The following is a 6,760-nucleotide window of genomic DNA, read 5'->3' on the forward strand; positions in this document are numbered from 1 at the left end:
TGTCATCCGTCAGCCACTCAACTCTTCTGACTCCAATTACCAGGAGACCTCCCCCTCTTCGGGTGACTCCATGCAGTCAAGTCTGCCGGCCTTTAAGACTGCACCCGGGTAATAACAATCTCCTTACATTATCTGTTCGTATTTACTCTTTGTATGCCTAACACTTCTGTCTTTTCAGTGCCCAGGCAAAGCTCACCAAAAGAGCAAAGAAGACCAGGTCAGCCGGAGTGCCAGACTTGCCTGAGCCGGAGACGACGGCTCAAGAGCCGCCAGCCGCCTCCGAAGCCACCATTCCCATGGACACGGCGCCTGAAGCCCCTGCCCCGACCACCAAGACAACGACCGAGGTGTCAGCTAACCCGGAGGCCTCCGGCTCAACCCCACCGGCTAACGACCCGGACGTGGTAATTACCCGGACGGAGTATGTTGAGCCGGGGAGACCGACCGCGTTGGCCAAATGCTCCGCAAAGGGGGAGTTGCTGCAACCCCACCGGGTGAATCTGGATCTCTCTGGCTACACCGACTTGAGCATTGGAGAGCTCGTCTCTGGCTACATCAGCCAGGTTCACAAGAGCCGGGACGCCGAGATCGCCATGGTCAACCAAATCCAACAAAAGTCTGAGGTAACCTTCTGCTGTCTTCTTACTTTCCGCATAGTGATCCTTGTCATGCTAGCCCCCAAGTCTATGACTTATACTTGAATATGTTGTAGACTTAGAATCCGGCTTACTTAATTGAACCGGCAGTACGTAGATAGATACGTTCAATATGCATTAGCCCCCAAGTGCCAAGTGTCTTTGCTTGGAAAGTGCTTGGGACTTATATAATGACTGTTAATAACCCGGAAATATATGCAGGCTACTGGCAAGAAATTTGAGTCGGACCTTGCGGATCTCAAGAGCCGGTTAAAGACTCAAGAGATGGAGACCCGGAAAGCGAACACCAAGTTTGTCTCTAGCATCGCCGCTCAGGAGAAATTGAAGACTGAATTCGACGCTGAGCGGAAGGCCTGGGCTGAGGAGAAAGCCGCACTGGTGACCCGGGCAGAATAGGCGGAGAAGGCCCTCACTGAGAAGACCGCTGAGCTCTCCGGCCTAAAGCGCCAGGTTTCCCAAATGGTGGCTGCTATCTTCGGTAAGTCGCCTCACCGGTTCTCATCAAGTCTGTATATGTTACGATTCATCCTTGTCACCGGCTTGTCTGACCTTTATTAAACAGGTCCCAGGAGTGCCAACCTCAACCAGAGCGTGGTCACCAAACTAAAGGCCGTGTACACCCTCGTGGAACAACTCTACACCGGGTCACAGCGCACCTTAGCTGTGGTGGCCCTATCCAACGAGGTGCCAACCCATCTGGCTGAAGTCCTGCGCCGGCTCGCAGTTCTGCCACAGCGGATCCAAGAGCTACGCCGAGCCTCCGCAAGATCCGGAGCAATTGCCGCGCTGAGCCGGGCCAAAGCATTCCTGCCGGAGCTAGACCCGGCAGACATCGCCCTGGGTTACCCCAGCCTGAAGGAAGACGGCTCTGCCTTCGACCAGAAGGACTTCGCGGCATGTGTGAAGGTTGTACGCCCGGTGGCCACCATCATCGGGAACGACACCGACTTAACCAAGTATCAGCCGGGGTACAACGCGGAGAATCAGAGGATTCCAACCCCTCGCTATGAAGCTCTTAGTCTGAGTCCTCCGGCTCGCCAACACACCTTCGCCCCCGAGATTGACCCGGTCGGGTTAATTGACGAAGAAGCCCAGTTCGAAGCTCTCAGCGGCATCAACTGGAAGTCGTCAACCTTCGAGGTCTTGGGATCAGCCGGAGCAGAAGATGAGCCGGGGACTTCGACTCAGCAGGCGTCATAAAGCGGCTGGCGGTTCACCGAACAACGCTCCACCCTTGAAACTTTGAAGGATTTTTGTAATAGAATAAGTGCAACAATTTATCTCTGCCGTGCCATCGTGCACGTAATGAATGCGGAAACCCTTTGAAGTTATTCTTTTGATGCTCCTCCGGGTCATGATTACCCTTTGTGCTTCTCAACCTTTAAAACGTATCTTCAAGTATCTGCATAGAAAGGCAAACCACAAGTCTCAAGGCGGCTTACCACCCTGAGAATCAGGTGTTTGAAATGGATGACCCGGAAACACGAACCAAAAAAGACTGGTCGTTAACTATACTCTGAACATAGCCGTGATAACACACTTAACGGCCTGTAAGCATACTTCCGGTTTACATAACCCGGGTAACTTAGTTGGTACCTTAACTCGAATTTACCTGTCTTGATGACATCCATGATGTGCAACTAACAAGATAAACCAAAATTAAGCCGGCAAGTGAGACCCGGCAGTACATATTTTGACATGAGCAGAGTAGACTTGTGATAAAGTATAAAAACTTGGGGCGTCCGGTTCGAATACGACCAGAAACCCGGTCCAAAGGGGTTAAGCTAAGATTCGGATGCGATCATATAGCCCCCAGTGGGTGTGGCGATGCCAATCAAAAGGGTATCGACAGCTATGTTCTCTTTGGTTCGAATACGACCCATGTTTGAACAGGAAGCCCCCAAGTGACTCTGAAAATTGTTTAACGACGCTGATTCGAATACGATCCACGTCGGTTCTCAGAGGGGTTACACTATGATTCAAATATGACCAAAGGCAACCTCCCAATGAGCTTGGCACTTTGCCAATCAAATGGGTATCGACAGCTATGTTCTCTTTGGTTCGAATACGACCCATGTTTGAACAGGAAGCCCCCAGGTGACCTTACTGCTTACGGCTAGACTCGAATACAATCATAAGCCGCATCCTCCTTTCAAATTAGTATGTAGAAAATGACACACACATAATTGGAGGAGAAAAAGGACAGAGGTCCTGCTTTATTGCTTATCATAACATATACATGTCTTAGATAAATATGTACACCACGAGAGCCGGTAGCTCAAGTGTAGTAAGGCCGAAGCTGAGCTATGTTCCACGGCCGACGGGTCTCCTCCTCAGACTTACGTGAATCTTTACGTTCCCGAATATCAATGAGGTAATATGACCCGTTGTGCAAGTTCTTACTGACAACAAAGGGCCCTTCCCAGGGTGGGGATAACTTGTGTGCATCTGTTTGATCCTGGATGAGCCGGAGCACAAGGTCGCCTTCCTGGAAGACCCGGGACTTGACCCGGCGGCTGTGATAACGGCGCAGGTCTTGTTGGTAAATCGCTGAACGGGCTGCTGCCACATCACGCTGTTCGTCCAACAAGTCCAGAGCATCTTGGCGCGCCTGTTCATTATCCGTCTCAACATAAGCCGCCACACGAGGCGAATCGTGACGGATGTCACTGGGGAGGACTGCTTCTGCTCCGTAAACCATGAAGAAAGGTGTGAAGCCAGTAGACCTGTTAGGAGTAGTGTTGATGCTCCATAAGACGGAGGGCAGCTCCTCCACCCAACAACCCGGCGTCCGTTGCAAAGGGACCAAAAGCCGGGGTTTGATGCCCTTCAGAATCTCCTGGTTAGCTCTCTCAGCTTGACCATTGGATTGGGGGTGAGCCACTGAGGAAACGTCAAGTCGGATATGCTCCCGTTGACAAAATTCTTCCATAGCGCCCTTGGATAAATTGGTGCCATTGTCAGTTATGATGCTGTGCGGAAAGCCGAAGCGGAAAATCACCTTTTTCATGAATTGAACCGCCGTGGCTGCATCGCACTTGCTAACTGGCTCAGCCTCCACCCACTTTGTGAATTTGTCAATTGCCACCAAGAGGTGGGTCTTCTTATCCTTGGATCGTTTAAAAGGCCCAACCATATCAAGCCCCCAGACCGCAAAGGGCCAAGTGATTGGGATCATCCTCAACTCCTGAGCCGGCACATGAGCCCGTCGTGAGAACCTTTGGCAACCATCACATTTGCTGACCAAGTCCTCTGCATCAGCGTGAGCCGTCAGCCAATAAAAACCATGACGGAAAGCCTTGGCTACAAGAGATTTTGAACCGGCATGATGGCCACAATCCCCTTCATGGATCTCGCGCAAGATCTCTTGACCTTCCTCAGGGGAGATACAACGCTGAAATGCCCCTGAAACACTGCGATGATGCAACTCGCCATCAATGACAACCATTGACTTAGCCCGCCGGGTTACTTGCCTGGCCAGAGTTTCATCCTCAGGCAACTCCCCCCGGGTTATATAAGCCAGATATGGCATCGTCCAGTCTGGTATGACATGAAGAGCCGCCACCAGACGTGCCTCCGGGTCAGGGATAGCCAAGTCCTCCTCTGTAGGCAACTTGACCGAAGGGTTATACAGGACATCCAGGAAAGTGTTAGGCGGCACCGGCTTTCGCTGAGAGCCTAACCGGCTTAAAGCATCAGCCGCCTCGTTCCTCCTGCGATCAATATGCTCCACCTGGTATCCCTGGAAGTGCCCAGCAATGGCATCAACCTCGCGGCGATAAGCCGCCATTAGAGGGTCCTTAGAATCCCAGGTGCCCGACACTTGTTGAGCCACCAAATCCGAGTCCCCAAAGCATCTTACCCGGCCTAAGCTCATCTCCTTAGCCACCCGAAGACCGTGGAGCAAGGCTTCGTATTCAGCCGCATTGTTAGTGCAAGGAAACATCAACCGTAGCACATAATGGAACTTGTCACCTTTTGGGGAAGCCAATACAACACCAGCCCCCGAGCCCTCCAACTGTCTGGACCCGTCAAAGTGGATAGTCCAATAAGTGTTATCCGGCTTTTGTTCAGGCACTTGAGACTCTGTCCAATCATTGATGAAATCCACCAAGGCCTGAGATTTAACAGCCATGCGTGGCACATATTTGAGGCCATGAGGTCCAAGTTCTATAGCCCATTTAGCGATTCTCCCTGTGGCCTCTCTGTTCTGGATAATATCACCAAGGGGGGCAGAACTGACCACAGTGATGGGATGACCCTGAAAATAATGCTTGAGCTTCCGGCTCGCCATGAACACACCGTATACGAGTTTCTGCCAATGCGGGTACCGCTGCTTGGACTCAATGAGCACCTCGCTGACATAGTAAACCGGCCGCTGAACCGGATGCTCCTTACCCGCCTCCGTGTGCTCCACTACAATAGCCACGCTGACGGCTCGTGCATTTGCCGCTACATATAGTAGCAAGGGCTCCTTATCAACCGGAGCAGCAAGGACGGGGGGCTCTGCCAGTTTGCTTTTTCAAATCCTCGAAAGCGGTATTAGCTGCATCATTCCAGATGAAGTTATCAGTCTTCTTCATCAACTGATATAGGGGCATAGCCTTCTCACCCAAACGGCTTATAAACCGGCTTAAAGCAGCGATGCGACCCGCCAAACGCTGAACATCATTTATACAAGCCGGCTTAGCCAGGGAGGTGATAGCCTTGACCTTCTCCGGGTTAGCCTCAATGCCTCTGTCAGAAACCAAGAAGCCCAATAGTTTGCCTGCAGGAACACCAAAAACACACTTGGCTGGGTTAAGCATCATCTTGTAGACCCGGAGATTATCGAAGGTTTCCCTTAAATCATCTATCAGGGTTTCTTCCTTAATGGATTTAACCACAATATCATCCACGTAGGCATGAACATTGCACCCGATCTGTTTATGAAGACAATTCTGCACACAACGCTGGTAAGTCGCCTGTGCACACTTGAGTCCAAAAGGCATAGACACATAGCAGAAGGCTCCAAAGGGAGTGATGAACGCCGTCTTCTCCTGGTCCTTAACTGCCATCTTAATCTGATGATACCCGGAATAGGCATCCAAGAAACTTAAGCGTGCACAACCTGCCGTAGCATCAATGATTTGATCAATACGGGGGAGAGCAAAAGGATCAGCCGGACACGCCTTGTTCAAGTCCGTGTAGTCCACACACATCCGCCAGGTGCCTTTCTTCTTGAGTACGAGCACCGGGTTAGCCAACCACTCCGGGTAAAAAACCTCAACAATGAACCCGGCCGCCAAGAGCCGGGCCACTTCTTCACCAATAGCTTTCCGCCTCTCTTCGTTAAACCGTCGAAGGAATTGTCTTTCCGGCTTAAATTTTGGATCGATATTGAGAGTGTGCTCAGCGAGTTCTCTAGGTACACCTGGCATGTCAGAAGGTTTCCACGCGAAGATGTCCCTATTCTCACGGATGAACTTGATGAGCGCGCTTTCCTATTTCGGGTCCAGATTTGCACTGATGCTAAACTGCTGAGACGAGTCACCTGGAATAAAATCAACCAGCTTAGTCTCATCAGCTGATTTAAATTTCATTGCTGGTTCATTCTCTGTGGTTGGCTTTTTCAGAGAGGTCATATCTGTCGGGTCAACATTGTCTTTATAAAATTTTAACTCTTCTGTGGCACAAACAGACTCTGCATAAGCCGCGTCACCTTCCTCACACTCCAGAGCCACTTTCCGGCTGCCGTGAACCGTAATGGTCCCGTTGTGGCCCGGCATCTTGAGCTGTAAGTACACATAACACGGTCGTGCCATGAACTTGGCGTAAGCCGGCCGTCCGAATATAGCGTGGTATGGACTTCTTATCTTGACCACCTGGAAGGTCAACTTCTCCACCCTGTAGTTGTTCTCATCACCAAAAGCCACTTCCAACTCGATCTTGCTGACTGGATAAGCCGACTTACCAGGTACCACACCATGGAAGATAGTATTTGACTGGCTGAGGTTCTTATCGACCAGCCCCATACGACGGAAAGTCTCATAATAGAGGATGTTGATGCTGCTGCCTCCGTCCATGAGTACTTTTGTGAACTTATAACCTCCCACCTGAGGGGC

This window comes from Triticum aestivum, chromosome 3D (genome assembly GCF_018294505.1).
Source record: "Triticum aestivum cultivar Chinese Spring chromosome 3D, IWGSC CS RefSeq v2.1, whole genome shotgun sequence".
Lineage (NCBI taxonomy): Eukaryota > Viridiplantae > Streptophyta > Magnoliopsida > Poales > Poaceae > Triticum > Triticum aestivum.